The sequence below is a fragment of the Tachyglossus aculeatus genome, chromosome 6, assembly GCF_015852505.1.
Source record: "Tachyglossus aculeatus isolate mTacAcu1 chromosome 6, mTacAcu1.pri, whole genome shotgun sequence".
NCBI lineage: Eukaryota > Metazoa > Chordata > Mammalia > Monotremata > Tachyglossidae > Tachyglossus > Tachyglossus aculeatus.
In genome coordinates this window covers 15,378,999-15,399,728 of record NC_052071.1, presented here as the reverse complement: position 1 = coordinate 15,399,728, position 20,730 = coordinate 15,378,999, and the positions used below count along the sequence as shown (strand labels likewise).

The 20,730-nt window shown below is 44.6% G+C and overlaps 1 protein-coding gene across 3 annotated transcripts in view; it reads right to left on the bottom strand.

Annotated features, from left to right (window-relative positions):
- ACSL4 (acyl-CoA synthetase long chain family member 4) overlaps positions 1–13,031 on the bottom strand; it is a 77,555-nt gene extending 64,524 nt beyond the window's left edge. For 2 of the 3 annotated variants that reach the window (XM_038747686.1, XM_038747688.1), the window contains exon 1: positions 12,959–13,030. The gene's annotated coding sequence lies outside the window, so the exon portion shown is untranslated. Of the gene's footprint in view, positions 1–12,958 lie in introns of all 3 variants that reach the window. The other variant, XM_038747684.1, reaches the window with a different exon arrangement.
- Positions 13,032–20,730: the final 7,699 nt, after the last annotated feature.

Genomic DNA, 20,730 nt, shown 5'->3' with positions numbered 1-20,730 from the left:
ATTTGCTTGTATCCACCCCCGTGCTTAATACGGTGCCTGGCACAGAGTAAGCGCCTAAATGCCACAATTTAAGATGAATGGTGGATGCCTTCTCTCGGCTCTGAAACAGGACTTCTCTTTATGACCCAATCTGGGGCAGAAGATGGACAGACAGTCCTTCTGATTCCCAGGGAACATGTGCCACATAGATTCTTCTTGGTATAAGTACATTTTGAAATTATATGACAGAATATTGGTGCCCACTGTAATGAACACATATCTAACTCTAGTATGGGGAACTATTTCCTCAAACCTTCTCAGCTTTATTCATTCATTCAATCGTATTTATTGAGCACTTACTGTGTGCAGAGCACTGCACTAAGCACTTGGAAAGTACAATTTAGCAACAAGTAGAGACAATCCCTACCCAGCAAGGGGCTCACAGCCAACCAGTAGAACCAATGTTATAAGGGATAAGTGGTACTCTATCCAACCCCGTTGGAAGAATAAGTATATTACTATTACTCTATTTATTTATTACTCTATTATTACTCTATTTATTATTACTCTATTTATTATTACTCTATTTATTTATTTATTACTCTATTTATTACTCTATTTATTTATTACTCTATTTATTTATTACTCTATTTATTTATTATTACTCTATTTATTTATTTTACTTGTACATTCTATTTATTTTATTTTGTTAGTATGTTTGGTTTTGTCTCCCCCTTTTAGACTGTGAGCCCACTGTTGGGTATGGACTGTCTCTATATGTTGCCAATTTGTACTTCCCAAGTGCATAGTACAGTGCTCTGCACACAGTAAGCGCTCAATAAATACGATTGATGATGAAGTACAATCTCATGGCATACTTGCTTGCTTTAGATAGCTTCTGGGCCTCTAATTCAAATGATTGTTCAAAATTGGCTAAGTTTTAGAAAGCATGCTTCATCTATTCACTCTTTCCCACTTCTGAGGGCTCCAATGGTATTGTACAGTGGTCAAAATAGCATTTCCTCCCCTACACACCACTGAAATTCACAGTACATTTGCTGAAACACAGAAAACTCCAATGAATAACCGGAAAAGAATGTTGCCGAGTTTGGAGGAGACTTCTCCAGTACAGTTTCTAGTTAAAATTAAGACTACTCACCAATAAATATATTTTTGCTGCTTAGCACAATATCTATATCAAAAATATGCCAAATGTTGCACTGCCAGGGTGGGGTTGCCTGAGTTGATGATAAGGTGACGATAAGGAAGAGGGCAGGGATGGAGCTTTGTATGCACAACAGTTTCTGAAATATGAAGATCGAGAAATCACCAGAGAAACTAAAGGCAGCAATGCCAGAGGGCTGCTCTAAAGCTCAATACGTTCCCATAAATTGTAAATTCTCATTCATTCTCTCTCTCTCATCTTTCAGACTTAAAGGTCATCAGGTCAGACACAATCCTGCCCCAGTTGGAGCTTGCAGTCTAAACTGGAGGGAGAACAGAGGTTTCATCTCCATTCTGCCGATGAGGAAACTGAGGCACAGAGAAGTGAAGCGACTTGACCAAGGTCACACAGCAGGCAAGTGGCAGAAACGGGATGAGAACCCACGCTTCTTTCTTTTAGGCAACATTACTTCTGTCCAGTCCTCAATTTTCTCATCAGGGAACAGCAGCCCATCATTTCAGTAGAAGAATCCCCATCCCCCTCCCCTACCTCCTTCCCCTCCCCACAGCACTTGGATATATTTGTACAGATTTATTACTCTATTTTACTTGTACATCTTTTCTATTCTATTTATTTTGTTAATGATGTGCATGTAGCTATAATTCTACTTACTCTGACGATTTTGACACCTGTCTACATGTTTTGTTTTGTTGTCTGTCTCCCCCCTCTAGACTGTGAGCCCGTTGTAGGGTAGGGACCATCTCTATATGTTGCCGACTTGTACTTCCCAAGCACTTAGTACAGTGTTCTGCACACAGTAAGCGCTCAATAAATACGACAATGAAAATGTGTAGCTCAAGCATTACATATAAATGGCAAAAAATCAAACTCTCCAATCTAAGCCAAAAAAAAAAATCCCTAGAAAGGATTCTGGCAAAAGAATAAAACTTGTTTTCAAGTTTCTATGAGCCTAAGATTTCTAGAGCCTTTTTGCACCGAGAAGCATATTTTACTACATTAGAGTATTATGGTTCTACCATTTTCTTTACAATGGGGTGAAATAACATTTAGTATCATGAAACCACTCATTCATTCAATCATATTCATTAAGCACTTAACTGCATGCAAAGCACTGTACTAAGTGCTTGGGAGCTTACAATATAACAGCAAACAGACACATTCCCTGCCCACAGGGAGCTCAAATTCTAGAGGGGGAGACAGATATTAATATAAATAAATTACACATATATACACGTGCTGTGGGGATGAAAGGGAGGATGAATGAAGGAGAAAGTGAGAGCAAAGCAGAAGGGGGTAGGAGAAGGGAGAGGAGGGTTTAGTCAGGGAAGGCTTCTTAAGAGATGTGTCTTCAATAAGGTTTTGAAGTGGAGAAGAGCAATTATCTGTCTCTTATGGGAAGGAGGGCAATCCAGGCCAGAGGTAGGATGCGGACAAGAGGTCAGTGGGACAGACAAGACTGAGGTACAGTGAGAAAGTTAGCATCAAAGGAATGAAGTGTGTGGGCTGGGTTGCAGCAGGAGAGTAACGAGGTGAGGGAGAGGGCAGGGTGATTAAGTGCTTTAAAGCCACTAGTAAGAAGAGAGAGAAAAGTGGTCAAAACAAAGCGAAAAATTTTTGATAAACATAATCCTGCAACAGCCTCTTGGCAGTTGACTGCATATGGTCCTTCTTGATGTAGGAAGTTAAATTTATCGTAATAATCACACCAATTGAGTGCTTGCTGCGTGCAGAGCACTGTACAATATAACAGAGTTGGTAGACAAGTTCCCTGACACCAGAGAGCTCACAGTCGAGGAATAATGGAACTCATTAAACGTTTACTAATTGCCAAGCACTGCGCTGAGCGCTGCGGTAGGTAAAATCAAGTCAAACAGTGCCTTTCCCACTTGGAGTTCACAGTCTAAATAGGAGGGAGAACAGATATCGGAAGCCCATTTTACAGGTGAGAAAAATGAGGCCCAGAGACGTTAAGTGGTGTGTCCAAGGTCGTCCAACAGGCGTGACGGAGCCAGGATGAGAACCCAGGTCCTCTAACTCCCAAGTCCATGCTCTTTTCACTAAGCCATGCTGCTTTCAATCATTTCCTTCCTACCAAAGGCCTTTTTTCTGCAATTCATCAACGTCCTTGCTAGCCACTTTTGAAGAACTCACAATATACAAAGTAAAGCGCGTCTTTATTTCAGTACGAAATGCGTCAAACTGCACTCAAATTTAAAAGAGACAATAAAACTTTTCTTAGCGTCAGAGTTATGCTCAGCTCCACAAAGGTACGCTGGGTGGGACACAAAGAGGATGAACGAAAGCAGGGTGACTAAACAGCTGCTGAATGGACAACTGAAACTGAGAAACCGAAAGCAGGGAGGACAGAGGAAACATTATAAGGGCAGAGTAATAAAATACCAAGCCTCAGAAAACCGGGAGCCCGTTGCCAAGGATTCATCTCCACGGTGTAACCTTTATCGGAAAAAGGAACTTCTCTTTTTGAGCAGACAGTACTATATGAGGGTTGGGGAGGCTAAAGAGTAAAAATATGGCAACTGGTGCAAATATCCAACAGGCCAACATCACTGGAGACTGCACTTTTGGGTAAAGGCTGAGCCCAGGACTGTTATAGTCCCCATTTCAGTCTCGTATTAATTTCACCCACAATGATGTCTTGTCTTTTTATTTTTGTTAAGTGCTTTCTATGTGCCAGGCACTGTAATAAATGCTACGGTTGAGAGTAAGTTGGAGGTAGTCTGTGGCCCACATCAGGGTCACGGTCTTACTCCCTGTTTTATGGACGAGGTTACTGCGGCACAGAGAAGTTAGATGACTTGTCCAAAGTCACTCAGCAGACATGTGTTGGAGGCAGAATTAGAACCCAGGGCCACGCTTCTTTTTCAAACACTACAGTGAGCTGGAGAGTGAACTGGGCAACTGCTTTTCCTTTTGCTGAAATAACTCTGGGGCTCAATGTTGCCATCTTTGTTACAGCTGAATTGAGCCCAAATAAGATGCCCGTGACTATGAATTTAATTGAACTGTGGTTAGTTTTTGAATCGAAGCACTTTCTTTCAGAGCGGAACTCAAAATAGATCAGAAAGCATTACCAGTTCAGCTTCCTCAGATTAGGAAAAATTCCTTGGGGGCATGCATTTTGAGTTTGGGCTTCAATTTTAGGAAAACTGCAGACTGCAGCTTCCATCAGGAAACTTGGCATCAGTTATTTCGATTGGAATGATCATTACTGCCTTGCCAACGTCTATCACCCTTGTAGGATGATAAGCTCTGATATTGCCACATGAAGATTAGCCTGAGGAATCCCTGTCCCAAGGACATCATCAGGAGGTTGGTTTCCTGCTGCCCTTCTCAACTCCGTGGGCAGGGACTGTGTCTGTTCACTGCTATACTGTACTCTCCCAAGCGCTTAGTACAGTGCTCTGCACACAGTAAGTGCTCAATAAATGATTGATTGACACTGCCCACAACTCCTAGTCTTCCTTTCATCCCCTCTCTTCTCTCATTAACCCTCTCCAGACTGTAAGCTCATTGTTGGCAAGGAATATGTCTACCAACTCTTATGTTGTACTCTCCCAAGCACTTAGTACAATGCTCTGCACACAGTAAGCACTCAATATGATAAAAAAAATAGCTGTGGGCATATGCACAGGGCTGGTCGAGACATGTACCTCTCTCAAGGTAGGATATGTCAAGAGTGGAAGTCCCACGTTACCGAACTGAGTGTACATGAGAAGCATAATCTAGTGGAAAGAAGCAGGGACTGGCAGCCAGAGCACCTGGGTTCTCATCCTGACTCTGCCATTTGCCTGCTGGGTGACCTTGGGTAAGTCACTTCAGTTCCCTAGGCCTCAATTTCCTCATCTGTAAAATAGGGATTCAATATCAGACTCTTTCTGTCTTAGACTGTGAGCCCCACGTGGGACTGTGTCTGTCCTGATTGTACCTAACCCAGTTGTCAGTGCTGTGCTTGGCACAAAGTATGCACTTGAGAAATGTCACTATTCTTCTTATTATCACCCCCTTGTTAAGCTTAACAAAAAGGTTGCAGGTGTTTTCAGAAGACCAAGAACAAAGGGCCCAAGCAAACATGAGTTTCAATGAAAATCTACCGATCTCCCCACACACAACAAGGTTGAATCTATTAAACAATTTAAGCTTTGAGAATGTGACAATTTGTTAGCATGCAGTATGTAAATGCTGAACTGTCATCACAACTGACTACAGACACAGAATCAACTGCCGTACAATGCCATACAATTCTATCTTGGCACCTTTAGTTGTTTTAATGGTACAGTAAAGAATTGGCAGTTCCTCTCTTCAGACATAAAAAAGCTTCCTATTTTATCTGTATTACATGATTTCAGTGAAAAAATTTGCTCCAGTGATCAAACACACACACAAGAGTCACTGTTCAGTAATTCAAAATTACTCAGATCTATTATACTTCAACAAAACCAACATAATAAAACATTTAACTAATGTCTTTTAAAAGACAGTGTTTCTAGTTTTTCCATAAGAATGAACAGCAAATAAGTAGAAGCATCAAAATAATGTAACCTAGGCAATGTGGCAATGTTAAGCTGGAAGTCCAATGTTCTTCCATTCATTAAATTGGCAGCCAGTTCCAAATCTTTTGGAGAAAGTCTCCTGGACCTAATGTCACACAATTACTACTCCTATTACAAAATAAAAGTATTATTAATCGTATTTACTGAGTAGACCTCTTTTGCCCAACTGCTAGAATTTTAAACACAGCTTAGGTTGAAAACGTTTTTTACCTTTTGCCAAGAATATTGTTGCCTTCCTTGGTCCCAATAGTTATACAGCAAAAGGTGAAACTAAAGAAGCATGGTGGCCTGGGGGTCAGAGGACGCGGGTTCTGTCCCAGCGCCACCACTTGTCTGCTGCGTGACCTTGGACATGTCCCTTAACTTCTCTGTGCCTCAGATCCTTCATCGGCAAAATAGTGGTTCAATACCTGTTCTCCGTCCCACTTAAGTCTGTAAGCTCTATATGGGACCTGATTATCCTGAATCTACCCCAGTGCTTAGTACAGTAATGTGCCAATTACTTAATTACACTATTATAGTGTTTAAAACAGTGCTTGGCACATAGTAAGGGCTTAACAGATACCATTATTATTATTACTAATAATAAATAACTTTCCCACAGGTTACACCTTTGTGTAAAATTGTAGACTGAGCCCCCACTTCCTCTCCCTCTTCCTCCCCATCCCCCCTGCCTTACCTCCTTCCCGTCCCCACAACACCTTTATATACGTATATATGTTTGAACATATTTATTACTCTATTTATTTTACTTGTACATATTTATTCTATTTATTTTGTTAATATGCTTTGTTTTGTTATCTGTCTTCCCCCTTCTAGACTGTGAGCCCGCTGTTGGGTAGGGACCGTCTCTATATGTTGTCAACTTTTACTTCCCAAGTGCTTAGTACAGTGCTCTGCACACAGTAAGCGCTCAATAAATATGACTGACTGAATGAATGAATGAATACAGTCTTTCGTTTCCTACTCACCAGAATGGCCCACTTGGTACACACCATGAACTCAAAAATAATGTACTTTTTCTGAGGATAAATGCTTCAGCACTGCCAGTTTGGAGCCTGAGATTGTTGATATATAGAAGACTAAATCCAAGATTTTGGGGGCGCTCAATAAATACGACTGAATGAATGAATAAATAAGTCCTTCGTTTCCTACTGACTAGAATGGCCCACTTGGTACACACCATGAACTCAAAAATAATGTACTTTTTCTGAGGATAAATGCTTCAGTACTGCCAGTTTGGAGCCTGAGACTTGTTGATACATAGAAGACTAAATCCAAGATTTTGGGGGATTACTATTATTAATACTACATTTATGTCTGTGAATACCCAGAAAAGACTACAAACTGAACAGACCAGAGGAAGACAAAAATAATAAGCATAATTACGTAAGCTCTGCCGTACTTCTATAAAAGCATACATTTCCAGATAATCCATGAAATAGGGGAGTCACAAGTTGTGACAGGAAAATTTGTTACTCAGAGCAACAGGCCAGATGATAACGCAAACCAACAAAAAGTCGAGGAGGAATTTATTCTTCAGAAATGGAGATGTAAAGGACCAGAAGGGAACAAATTGTATCCTTGTAACTGGGAGAGGCAGATTTCATAACCCTCCAAAGCTTTTTAAAAGAGCAGCCAACACTGAACACACAGCATTCAACAGTGAAGTACACTCTCATTTCATTATTTTATTTACCGGTAATCACACTGTGGGTTGATTCCACTGTTACCTATTCTAAAATAGTGTCTTCAAAATGACAAAAATGCATCCTATGTTCTATACGGTTGCAAAACGCTTTTCTATAAATTTTTTTAATAATAATGGCATTTATGAAGCGCTTAGTACAGTGCTCTGCACACAGTAAGCGCTCAATAAATATGATTGACTGACTATTAAGCACTTACTATGTGCAAAGCACTGTACTAAGCGCTGGGGTGGTTACAAGGTGATGATCAGGTTGTCCCACAGGGGGCTCACAGTCTTAACGCCCATTTTACAGATGAGGTAACTGAGGCCCAGAGAAGTTAAGTGATTTGCCCAAAGTCACACAGCTGACAATTGACGGAGCTGGGATTTGAACCCACGACCTCTGACTCCAAAGCCCGTGCTCTTTCCACTGAGCCACGTTGCTTCTCAAATTTCAAATTTCTTTTCCAGTACCTAGACAGATGCAAAAACCCACTTTTACCAGAACATAGAACATCTTACTTCGCAGTTTAGTAATGCAACAGTCTGATCACATAGAGAAGCAGCAGAGCTCAGTGGAAAGAGCCCGGGCTTTGGAGTCCGATGTCATGGGTTCGAATCCCAGCCCTGCCACATGTCTGCTGTGTGACATCGGGCAAGTCACAACTTCTCTGAGCCTCAGTTACCTCATCTGTAAAATAGGGACTGTGAGGCCCCCCGTGGGACAACCTGATCACCTTGTAACCCTCCCAGCGTTCAGAACAGTGCTTTGCACATTAATAAATGCCATCATCATTATTATTATGACCTACAACTAGCAAAGGGAAACATCCAGAGCAGAAATGCCCCAGATCTTAAATTTTAAGTTGTCTAACAAACTGCTTTACCATTTACGGAAGGCACTTTTATTTCAATAAAGCCTTGCGTTGTGGAAGCAGCTGTTCCTTAACCCAAAACCCTATCCATCAAATTGCAGCCTTTTAACCTAAATACACCAAAGGTATTACCAGTCCTCGTTTGAGGCTAATTAAGATGCAATTTAAGACTGCACACCCTCCGTAGTTTGGCATCTGAGCTAAGATGTGCCAAACCACCGATATATGGAATACAGGTTTCTTTAGCCAGGTACCTGTTCTTTTAAAGTAGCTGAACAAATTGCTCCGTTTCTCAACAGGACCCACATAGCGACACCGAAAATTAACCCTTGTTCCCCTCTCCAGGATTAACGCAAGCGGCAAAACTGTCCACGGGGAATACTTACTCGATACGGCGATGCCAAAAGTTTTGAAGCGAGGAGGAGAAATGACGCCCTGTTTAAAAAATGTGACCTTTGGATGGGCCTAACAGTGAATCACATTTTCCCCAGTTTGTCTACGCAAACTGACCCCAGTCAATGAGAATCCGGCACCCAAAACGGGGCAGAGGATGTGAACAAATCTGCTCGTTGGGGGCCGGAGATGTGGCTACCAACTCTGTTACGCTGTAGGGAACCAAGCATTTAGCACAGTGTCCTGACACAGTAAATGCTCCACAAAAATGACTGAAGGATATGTGGAAGCCAGTGAGATGGGGGGGACATGGGGAGGTGAGGGAGAAATCAGCCAGGGATGCCAATAGAAGGGATGAGGGGGAAATCGGCCAGGGATGCCAGGGGAAAAATAGAGAGCCATGATGCTCCGCAAGGGCCTGACTCTGTTTGACCTCATGGGACATGCAGAAACGCCCAGTCAGCCGGTCAATAATAATAATAATAATAATGATGGCATTTATTAAGCACTTACTATGTGCAGAGCACTGTTCTAAGCGCTGGGGAGGTTACGAGGTGATCAGGTTGTCCCACGGGGGGCACACAGTCTTAATCCCCATTTTACAGATGAGGCAACTGAGGCCCAGAGAAGTGACTTGCCCCAAGTCACACAGCTGACAGTTGGCGGAGCTGGGATTTGAACCCATGACCTCTGACTCCAAAGCCCGGGTTCTTTCCACTGAGCCACGCTGCTTCTCAATCGTATTTACTGAGCAGAGCACTGTACTAAGCGCTTGCGAGGGTACCCGATAACAATAAGCAGACATTCCCTGCCCACAGTGAGTTTACAGCCAAAAGCTTATTCATTCAGCCGTATTTATTGAGCGTTTACTGTGTGCACAGCACCGTGGCAGGCGCTTGGGAGAGCCCAATAGCCTAGTGGATCGAACCCAGGCCTGGGAATCAGCAGGACCTGGGTTCTAATTCCAGCTCCGCCACTTGTCTGCTGTGTGACCTTGGGTACGTCACTTCACCGCACCTCGGTTCCCTCACCTGTAAAATGGGGCTGAAAACTGTGAGGCCTACATGGGACAGGGAGGGTGTCCAACCAAATTAACTAGTATAAACCTCAGCGCTTAGAGTAGTGCCTGGCCCACAGTAATTATGAGGATTATAATTGGAGAAGCAGTGTAGCCTAATGGCAAGAGCCCGGGCTTGGGAGTCAGAGGTCATGGGTTCTAATCCAGGCTCTGCCGCTTATCTATTTATTCTATTTATTTCATTTTGTTAATATGTTTGGTTTTGTTCTCTGTCTCCCCCTTCTAGACTGTGAGCCCACTGTTGGGTAGGGACTGTCTCTATATGTTGCCAACTTGTACTTCCCAAACGCTTAGTACAGTGCTCTGCACACAGTAAGCGCTCAATAAATACGACTGATTGATTATCAGCTGTGTGACTTTGGGCAAGTCACTTAGCTTCTCTGTGCCTCAGTTCCCTCATCTGTAAAAGGGGAATGAAGACTGTGAGCCCCACATGGGACAACCGACCTTGTATCTACCCCAACGTTTAGAACAGTGCTTGGCACATAGGAAGCGCTTAAATACCATCATTATTATTATAATTAGAGAAGCAGTGTGGCTCAACGGAAAGAGCACGGGCTTTGGAGTCAGAGGTCATGGATTCAAACCCCGGCTCTGCCACTTGTCAGCTGTGTGACTTTGGGCAAGTCACTTAACTTCTCTGTGCCTCAGTTACCTCATCTGTAAAATGGGGATGAAGACTGTGAGCCCCCCGTGGGACAACCTGATCACCTTGTAACCTCCCCAGCGCTTAGAAAAGTGCTTTGCACATAGTAAGCGCTTAATAAATGTCATTATTATTATTACTTAGAGCAGTGCCTAGCCCACAGTAAGGGCTTAGCCAATACGATTCATTCATTCAATCGTATTTATTGAGCGCTTACTGTGTGCAGAGCACTGGACTAAGTGCTTGGGAAGTACAAGTCGGCAACATATAGAGACGGTCCCTACCCAACAGTGGGTTCACAGTCTAGAAGGGGGAGACAGAGAACAAAACAAAACCTAGTAACAAAATAAAATAAATAGAATATGTACAAATAAAATAGAGTAATAAATACATACAAACATATATACATATATACAGGTGCTGTGGGGAAGGGAAGGAGGTAAGGCGGGAGGGATGGGGAGGGGATATGATAATTATAATTAGTGGAGACACATTCCTTGCCCACGACAAGCTGGCAGCGCACAGCTAACCAGTCCAATCAATGTCGTATTTTTTGAGCGCTTACTGTTCAAAAACAAGTCAGTTCTGTTGCTGAATTGTCCTTCCCCAGCGCTTAGTACAGTGCTCTGCGCACAGTAAGCGCTCAGTAAATACGACTGAATGAACGAATGGGGCCTGTTACACGTTTTGCTGTCTGCCTCCCCCCTTCTAGACCGTGAGCCCGCTGTGGGCAGGGAGGGTCTCTCTTTGTTGCTGAACTGCCCTTCCCAAGCGCTTAGTACAGTGCTCTGCACACAGTAATCGCTCAATAAATACGACTGAATGAACGAATGGGGCCTGTTACATGTTTTGCTGTCTCCCCCCTTCTAGACCGTGAGCCCGCTGTGGGCAGGGAGGGTCTCTCTTTGTTGCTGAACTGCCCTTCCCAAGCGCTTAGTACAGTGCTCTGCACACAGTAATTGCTCAATCAATACAACTGAATGAATGGGGCCTGTTACATGTTTTGCTGTCTGTCTCCCCCCCACTTCTAGACCGTGAGCCCGCTGTGGGCAGGGAGGGTCTCTGTTGCTGAATTGCCCTTCCCAAGCGCTTAGTACAGTGCTCTGCACACAGTAAGCGCTCAATAAATACGACTGAATGAATGAATGGTGCCTGTTACATGTTTTGCTGTCTCCCTCCTAGACCGTGAGCCCGCTGCGGGCAGGGAGGGTCTCTCTTTGTTGCTGAACTGCCCTTCCCAAGCGCTTAGTACAGTGCTCTGCGCACAGTAAGCGCTCAATAAATACGACTGAATAAATGAATGGGGCCTGTTACATGTTTTGCTGTCTCCCCCCCCTCTAGACTATGAGCCCGCTGTGGGCAGGGAGGGTCTCTTTGTTGCTGAATTGCCCTTCCCAAGCGCTTAGTACAGTGCTCTGCACACGGTAAGCGCTCAATAAATACGACTGAATGAATGAATGGGGCCTGTTACATGTTTTGCTGTCTGCCTCCCCCCTTCTAGACCGTGAGCCCGCTGTGGGCAGGGAGGGTCTCTCTTTGTTGCTGAACTGCCCTTCCCAAGCGCTTAGTACAGTGCTCTGCACACAGTAAGCGCTCAATAAATACGACTGAATGAACGAATGGGGCCTGTTACATGTTTTGCTGTCTCCCCCCCTTCTAGACCGTAAGCCCGCTGTGGGCAGGGAGGGTCTCTCTTTGTTGCTGAACTGCCCTTCCCCAGCGCTTAGTACAGTGCTCTGCACACAGTAAGCGCTCAATCAATACGGCTGAATGAATGAGCTGTCTCCCCCCCTTCTAGACCGTGAGCCCGCTGTGGGCAGGGAGGGTCTCTCTTTGTTGCTGAACTGCCCTTCCCAAGCGCTTAGTACAGTGCTCTGCACACAGTAAGCGCTCAATAAATACGACTGAATGAATGAATGGGGCCTGTTACATGTTTTGCTGTCTGCCTCCCCCCTTCTAGACTGTGAGCCCACTGTGGGCAGGGAGGGTCTCTGTTGCTGAACTGCCCTTCCCAAGCGCTTAGTACAGTGCTCTGCACACAGTAAGCGCTCAATAAATACGACTGAATGAATGAATGGGGCCTGTTACATGTTTTGCTGTCTGCCTCCCCCCTTCTAGACTGTAAGCCCACTGTGGGCAGGGAAGGTCTCTGTTGCTGAACTGCCCTTCCCAAGCGCTTAGTACAGCGCTCTGCACACAGTAAGCGCTCAATAAATACGACTGAATGAACGAATGGTGCCTGTTACATGTTTTGCTGTCTCCCCCCCTTCTAGACTGTGAGCCCGCTGTGGGCAGGGAGGGTCTCTCTTTGTTGCTGAATTGCCCTTCCCAAGCGCTTAGTACAGTGCTCTGCACACAGTTAGCGCTCAATAAATAGGATTAAATGAAATGAGAAGGAGGGGGGAGAAAAAAATGTGGCGTCCGGTCCTCGTCAGGGGCGGGAGGGTCAGGCTTCTCCCGCCCGACTAGGCCGCGGGGGCCGTGAGGGGAGGCCATGAGGGGAGGCCACGCGCACGCGCAGGGCGCGAGGGCCCACTCACCCGCGCTGCTTCCACCCCGTCCGCCCGGCCGGCGGCTCGCGCTCGCGCTGCTTTAAGAGGGAAAGCCGCGGCCGGGCACCTAAAGGGCGCGCGGGCTCCGGCGCGCATGCGCGCACGCTCTCCCCCGCCCCCCCCCCCAACGGCGGCGGTTGAGGGAGCCGGGGGGGGGCGGTGGTGTGGAGGCGCTCGCCGAATGGCAGGCGGCCTCGCGCTCGGACCACGCGCGTGCGCGCATGCGTCACGCGGAGGGGGCGTGGCCTGAGCGAGCCTCGGCTAACGGCTCTCTGAGGGACTCGCTTCTCCTCAGGCCCGCCATGTTCCCTCCCTCCTTCTCTGCCCACCTCCCGAGCGCTTAGTACAGTGCCCTGCACGCATTAAGCGCTCAATAATAATAATAATGGCATTTATTAAGCGCTCACTATGTGCAAAGCACTGTTCTAAGCGCCGGGGGAGTACAAGTTGGCAACATATAGAGACGGTCCCTACCCAACAGTAGGCCCGCAGCCCTGGGGAGGTTACAAGGTGATCAGGTGGTCCCTTGGGGGGCTCGTAGTCTTAATCCCCATTTTACAGATGAGGTAACTGAGGCCCACAGAAGCGAAGTGACTTGAATGAGTCCCCCCCGCCCCCATCGCTGGGAAGGGCCCAGATTCCTCCCCCCTCAGTCCACGATGTCCCTTGACATAAGCCCCCCCCCCCCGAAGAAGGCCAATCAATCATCAATCGTATTTATTGAGCGCTTACTGTGTGCAGAGCACTGTACTAAGCGCTTGGGAAGTACAAGTTGGCAACATAGACCGTCCCTACCCAACAGTGGGCTCACAGTCTAAAAGACCACAAATCTCCAGCTTTCATTCATTACTTCGTTCAGTCATATTTATTGGGCGCTTACTGTGCTCACCTCCTCCAGGAGGCCTTCCCAGACTGAGCCCCCTCTTTCCTCCCCCTCCCCATTCAGTCAATCAATCAATCAATCGTATTTATTGAGCGCTTCCTGTGTGCAGAGCACTGGACTAAGCGCTTGGGAAGTACAAGTTGGCAACATCAATCAATCAATCATTTTTTTTGAGCGCTTCCTGTGTGCAGAGCACTGGACTAAGCACTTGGGAAGTACAAGTTGGCAACATCAATCGTATTGAGCGCTTACTGTGTGCAGAGCACTGGACTAAGTGCTTGGGAAGTACAAGTTGGCAACATCAATCAATCATATTTATTGAGCGCTTACTGTGTGCAGAGCACTGGACTAAGCGCTTGGGAAGTACAAGTTGGCAACATATAGAGACGGTCCCAACCAATAGTGGGCTCACAGTCTAGCACCTGTATATATGTTTGTACGTATTACTCTTTCATTTATACATATTCTATTTATTTTATTTTGTTAATATGTTTTGTTTTGTTCTCTGTCTCCCCCTTCTAGACTGTGAGCCTGTTGGGTAGGGACCGTCTCTCTATGTTGCCAACTTGTATATACAGTCTAGCACCTGTATATATGTATATATGTTTGTATGTATTTATTACTCTATTTTATTTGTACATATTTATTCTATTTATTTTATTTTATTAATATGTTTTGTTTTGTTCTCTGTCTCCCCCTTCTAGACTGTGAGCCTGTTGGGTAGGGACCATCTCTCTATGTTGCCAACTTGTATATACAGTCTAGCACCTGTATATATGTATATATGTTTGTATGTATTTATTACTCTATTTCATTTGTACATATTTATTCTATTGATTCTATTTTGTTAATATGTTTTGTTTTGTTCTCTGTCTCCCCCTTCTAAACTGTGAGCCCGCTGTTGGGTAGAGTCTCTATATGTTGCCAACTTGGACTTCCCAAGCGCTTAGTACAGTGCTGTGCACACAGTAAGCGCTCAATAAATACGATTGAATGAATGAATGAAGAGCACTGTACTAAGCGCTTGGGAAGTACAAGTTGGCAACATATAGAGATGGTCCCTACCCAACAGTGAGCTCACAGTCTAGCGCCTGTATATATGTACATATGTTTGTACGTATTTATTTTGTTTGTATATATTTATTCTATTTATTTTATTTTGTTAATATGTTTTGTTTTGTTCTCCATCTCCCCCTTTTCGACTGTGAGCCCACTGTTGGGTAGGGACCGTCTCTATATGTTGCCAACTTGTACTTCCCAAGCACTTAGTACAGTGCTCTGCACACAGTAAGCGCTCAATAAATATGATTGATTGAATGAATGAAGAGCATTGTACTAAGCGCTTGGGAAGTACAAGTTGGCAACATATAGAGACGGTCCCTACCCAACAGCGGGCTCACAGTCTAGCTTTCCTAACTGCGGCCTCCCTGCCCTGAAACTTCAACCCCAAAATGGTGTCAAAATAGCGTCTTACCCCAAGAAGACTCTTCTAAAACTTCTCTTTCAGTTAGCACCCCCGCGGGAAGGACTTGCCGTCCCTCAGGACTGGCCCGAAGCGAAGTGTTAGCCTATGTCGATGACACATCGGACTTCATCTTTGAAGGGGAGGGTGACATCCTCCTCCTGTGACATGGGGCCAGATCATCCAGCGGTTTAAAAATATCAACAGAATGAAAAAAAAAAGAGGAAAAAAGAGGCCTAGAAATAGTCTGCGGAACAGCCCCCAGAAGCTTTGTGAGTGGCTGATAGAGGCGCTGGATCATCCAGCGGGTTAAAAATATCCACAGAATGAAAAATCAAAGTCTCTGGAACAGTGCTCGGAAACTTGAGAATGGCTGGCAAAAAGGGAATAATCTTAGCAAACTGCAACAGCAACTAAAAAGGAATGAAAGGTAATCCTTAGCGTCCGTTCACAAATGGCTAACAAATCCATTAGCAAAAGATAATTTACAAAGGCTCTCTCTGTCTCATAGTTTTTCGTGGACCAAGACTGTGGTACTATTTCTGGGGACACCCTACCCATGAATGTGAATGGGGCTGAAAAGACCAATATGGGATCAATACACTGACCTGCGTCATTTACAGGTAAGAAAAGATCTGGACCCGACTGTTTCGACTCTGCCTCCTGATATCCTCCTCTAATAATAATAATAATAATAATGGCATTTGTTAAGCACTTACTATGTGTGAAACACTGTTCTAAGCGCTGAGGTGGGGGGTTACAAGGTGATCAGGTTGTCCCATGTGGGGCTCACAGTCTTCATCCCCATTTTACAGATGAGGTAACTGAGGCACAGAGAAGTGAAGTGACTTGCCCAAAGTCACACAGCTGACAAGAGGCGGAGCCGGGATTCAAACCCATGACCTTTGACTCCCAAGCCCGTGCTCTTTCCACTGAGCCACGCTGTTCAGCTGTAACACCGTTCTAAGCGCTGGGGAGGTTACAAGGTGATGCGGTTGTCCCACGGAGGGCTCACAGTCTTCATCCCCATTTTCCAGATGAGGGAACTGAGGCCCAGAGAAGTGAAGTGACCTGCCCAGAGTCACCCAGCTGACAAGTGGCGGAGCGGGGATTTGAACCCATGACTTCTGACTCCAAAGCCCGGGCTCTTTCCGCTGAGCCACGCTCCTCTACACAAGGCCTGTATTCTAGAATAATAATAATAACAATTATGGTATTTGTTAAGCACTTACTAGGTGCCAAGCACTGTTCTAAGCGCTGGTATAGATACAAGGTAATCAGGTTGTCCCACGTGGGGCTCGCAGTCTTAATCCCCATTTTACAGATGAGGTGACAGAGGCACAGAGAAGTTAAGTGACTTGCCTAAAGTCACACAGCTGATAAGTGGTGAGCCGGAATTAGAACCCACATCCTCTTACTCCCAAGCCCATGCTCTTTCCACTAAGCCACGCTGCTTCTCTAGGGCTGGAAGTCAGAAAGCCATGAGTTCGGATGCTGGCTCCGCCACTTGTCTGCTGCTTGACCATGGGCAAGTCACTTCTTTGTGCCTGTTACCTCATCTGTAAAATGGGGATTGAGACTGTGAGCCCCACATGGGACAGGGACTGTGTCCACCCAAGTTGCTTTTATCCACAGCAGTGCCTGGTACATAGTAAGCACCTAACATATACCACTATTATTATGAGCAGTGCTCTACACACAGTAAGTGTTCAATAAATAAAGACAATTGAATGAGCAACTTCATGCCCAATTTCTTTGTCTGCAACAGCTGTTTCCCAACAGCCCACTGCCTTGTCACAGCGTTTAAGCCTGTGCTTCCCCGTGCCTTTAAAACCTAATTTCTGCCCTTGGGATTGACTGTGTCCCCTTCCAGTTCCCTATACAGTAACTATTTGGGTATTTTGTGGTTAATTAATCCCTCACGTGTCCCAGACAGTCTTGTTGCCATGAACTTTGTTTCAACATTGGTGAGCTTCAGGAAGTCACGGTTGATAAGCTTTTCTGTCGTTTGCATTTGTACATGGTTCAGAGATAGCCCTGAGGAAACTATTCCAGAAGATGTCTTCTGGTTGTTGGTACCGGTCATGGTATGGGGCTCGTTGCCTTTTTGTTGTCTTGCTGTCTTCCGATGGCCTTTGTGATCTTTTATAGTCTGCTTTCTATCTATCTTTGCATCATTGGACGTGAGGCGGGCCTGGGCGTCAGAAGGTCATAAATTCTAGTCCTGGCTCTGCCATTTGTCTGCTGTGAGACCTTGGGCAAGTCATTTCACTCCTCTGTGTCTGTTACCTTATCTGTAAAATGGGGATTGAGACTGTGAGCCCCACGTAGGACGTGGACTGTGTCCAACACGATTTGCTTGTATCCATCCCAGCGCTTAGTACAGTGCCTGACACATAGTAAGCACTTAACAAATACCAGTATTATTATTATTATTATCATATTTGGTGACTGGTTTGAGTTCAGTCGGTCAGTCAGTCATTAAGCAGTATTTGCTGAATGCCTACTATGTGCAGAGTAGTATACTGAGTGCTTGGGTGAGTACAGTAAAGTAAATAGACGTGCTCCCCTCTGCCCTCAAGGAAGTAGCAATGTAACAGGAGAGATAGACACTGAAATAATTTCCACACAAGAAACGATAGAGTATAAATATATGTACTTATGGTTTATGAGGTAGTGTGAGAACTTAGGTGACTCAAGCTCAAGGGTGTAGGTTTTTTTTGTATAGTATGGGTTAAGTGATTACCATGGATCAAGCACTATTCTAAACGCTGGGGTAGATACAAGTCTATCAGATTGGATACAGTCCCTGTCCCTGTCCCAGATGGAGCTCACAGTCTAAGTTTTACAAAGAGGTAACTGAGGCACAAAGAAGTGAAGTGAATTGCCCAAGGTCACACAGAAAGCAGTTGGCAGAGCCAGGATTAGAATCCAGGTCATCTGACTCCCAGTCCCTTTCTCCTTCCACTAGGCCATGTTACTTCTCTATTGAGATATATCACCTGGAAAGATTAGAAGTTAACTGGGGGAGACCTCCTGGAGGAGTTTATTTATTTTATTTTGTTAGTATGTTTGGTTTTGTTCTCTGTCTCCCCCTTTTGAGCCCACTGTTGGGTAGGGACTGTCTCTATATGTTGCCAATTTGTACTTCCCAAGCGCTTGGTACAGTGCTCTGCACACAGTAAGCGCTCAATAAATACGATTGATGATGAGTTGGGATTTCAGGAGCGCTTTGGAGATGGGAAGAGGATTTGGGAAGGTCCTGTCAGAGATGTGGAGTGGGAGGGCATTCCGGGCAGGAGGAAGGACGTGAACAAGAGTCAGTTGCAAAAGAGATGAGAGAAGAGAAGAGATGGCGCGGTGAATAAGTTATCCTGAGAGGGAGTAAAATGTGAGAATTAGGGGATGATTTTGGAGGAGAGAGTGGTTAGGTGAAAGGAAGAGAACTGAAAGCCATAAGGACAGTGGTCAATAGTTGCTACCTAATGCAGAAAAGAGTGGGAAACATGGCAAGTACTTAACAAATACCACTATTATTCTTATCATCTACTTCACTAGCCCTGACCCCTCTCTTTCTCAGCCATCTTACATTTTCCTTCTGCTTCTAGGACAGCTCTAGTTGGATGTCCTGTCAGCACGTCAAGTTCCACACGTTCAAAACTGAACTCATTTTACCCCCACCAGTATCCTCTCCTGCACCTATCTTTCTTTTATTGTATTTACTAAGGGCTTACTATGTGCCAGGAATTTTTCTAAGCACTGGGCTAGATACAAAGTAATCAGGTTGGACACTGTCCATGTTCCACATGGGGCTCACACTCTTAATCATTATGTAACAGAGGCCCAGAGAAATGAATAATAATGGTGGTGTTTGTTAAGTGCCTACTATGTGCCAAGCAGTGTTCTAAGCGCTGGGGTAGATACAAGGTAATCAGGTTGTCCCACGTGGGGCTCAAAATCTTAATCCCTATTTTACAGATGAGGGAACTAAGACACAGAAAAGTTAAGTGGCTCGTCCAAGGTCACACAGCAGACAAGCTTGACTACCTCCTCCTCACTGACTTCCCTGCTTTCCCTCTCTCCCCTCTCCAGTCCATACTTCACTCCACTGCCTAGATCATTTTTTCTATCATGTCATTCTGCACACTCCTCCAATAGTCACCCATTCATCTTTGCATCCATTCATCTTTGCATCAACAGAAAGACTAAGGCCCTTGACATGCAATCACGCATGCTGTAGGTGCTCAGTAAAAACAAATTGGTTGACTGATTGAAGGACAGAGGGCAGGTGAGATAGCAGGCTATCTACCCAGGGAATCATGCACCAGGAATGCTAGGGGAACCCCTAAAAATAATTCATTACCCAGTGAAGATGCTATAAAAAGCAAGAAGCGTAAAAGTCATAGAACTAAACCTTGGAAGATTTTTCCAGGTAAAGTGTGAGGAGAGCAACAGAAGCCAGCAAAGGAGCTTGCAAACCTGATACTTAACCAAAAATTTCCCTACAAAGATGTAGAAATATTTGTAGAATATTTAAGAAAACGTTTCTTGGCCAGAGGGTGTAAACGACATTTAGTAACAGCCTGTGCCTCATTTAAAGGCTAATAAGTTTGAGTCGTCCTGTGAGTGGCAGAACCATCTCCATATTTATGGAATTTTCATGAACGATTTAAGCAGCTGTGAATGCGGCTGATAAATGCCATTGGTGATGTACCTGAGGCAAATTTTAACAAGTACATTCATTTACAACAGTTTCAGAACCAAAATGTCTAAAGAGGCTATCTGAAGACTTTAGCAAAGATGGCGATTGTTGGCAATGCTCTTTCATCAGGTTTTTCTAAAGGGCGCTGGGCAGTCGGGCTATTTTTAGCAATCTCTGTAAGACTGTCAAGTGCAGAACTTTCATTCTCAAAACTCAAGTGGAGACCTACTTACTTGATACAATGGGACAAGAAAACCTTGGTGCATTAGGAATACTGTCCATAAAAAATGCTAGGGCAAAGAACTTCATATTAGATTAGACCATCAGTAAGTTCACATAGAGGAAGACACAAAAGCTTTAGTTGCCTTAGACATGTGGGTGAGTAAAGAGTATAATAAATAATATTTTATTGGTATAAAGTCACTGAAAATTGTGAGATTTGTATTTGTATTGTATGTATTTCAAATTTGGGTTGGTTTGTATTGGGGCACAAAAGTAACTTGTTCACCTTTTCTATCCTAGGATCATTTCACTTAGTAATTTTTAATAACCAAATTAGAGAAGCAGAGTGTCCTAGTGGAAAGAGCACAGGCCTGGGAGTAGAGGACCTGGGTTCTAATGTTGCCTCTGCCACTTGCCCGCTGTCTGATCATGGGCAAGTCACTTAATTTCTCTGTGCCTGTTTCCTTATTTGTAAAATGTAGATTTAATAC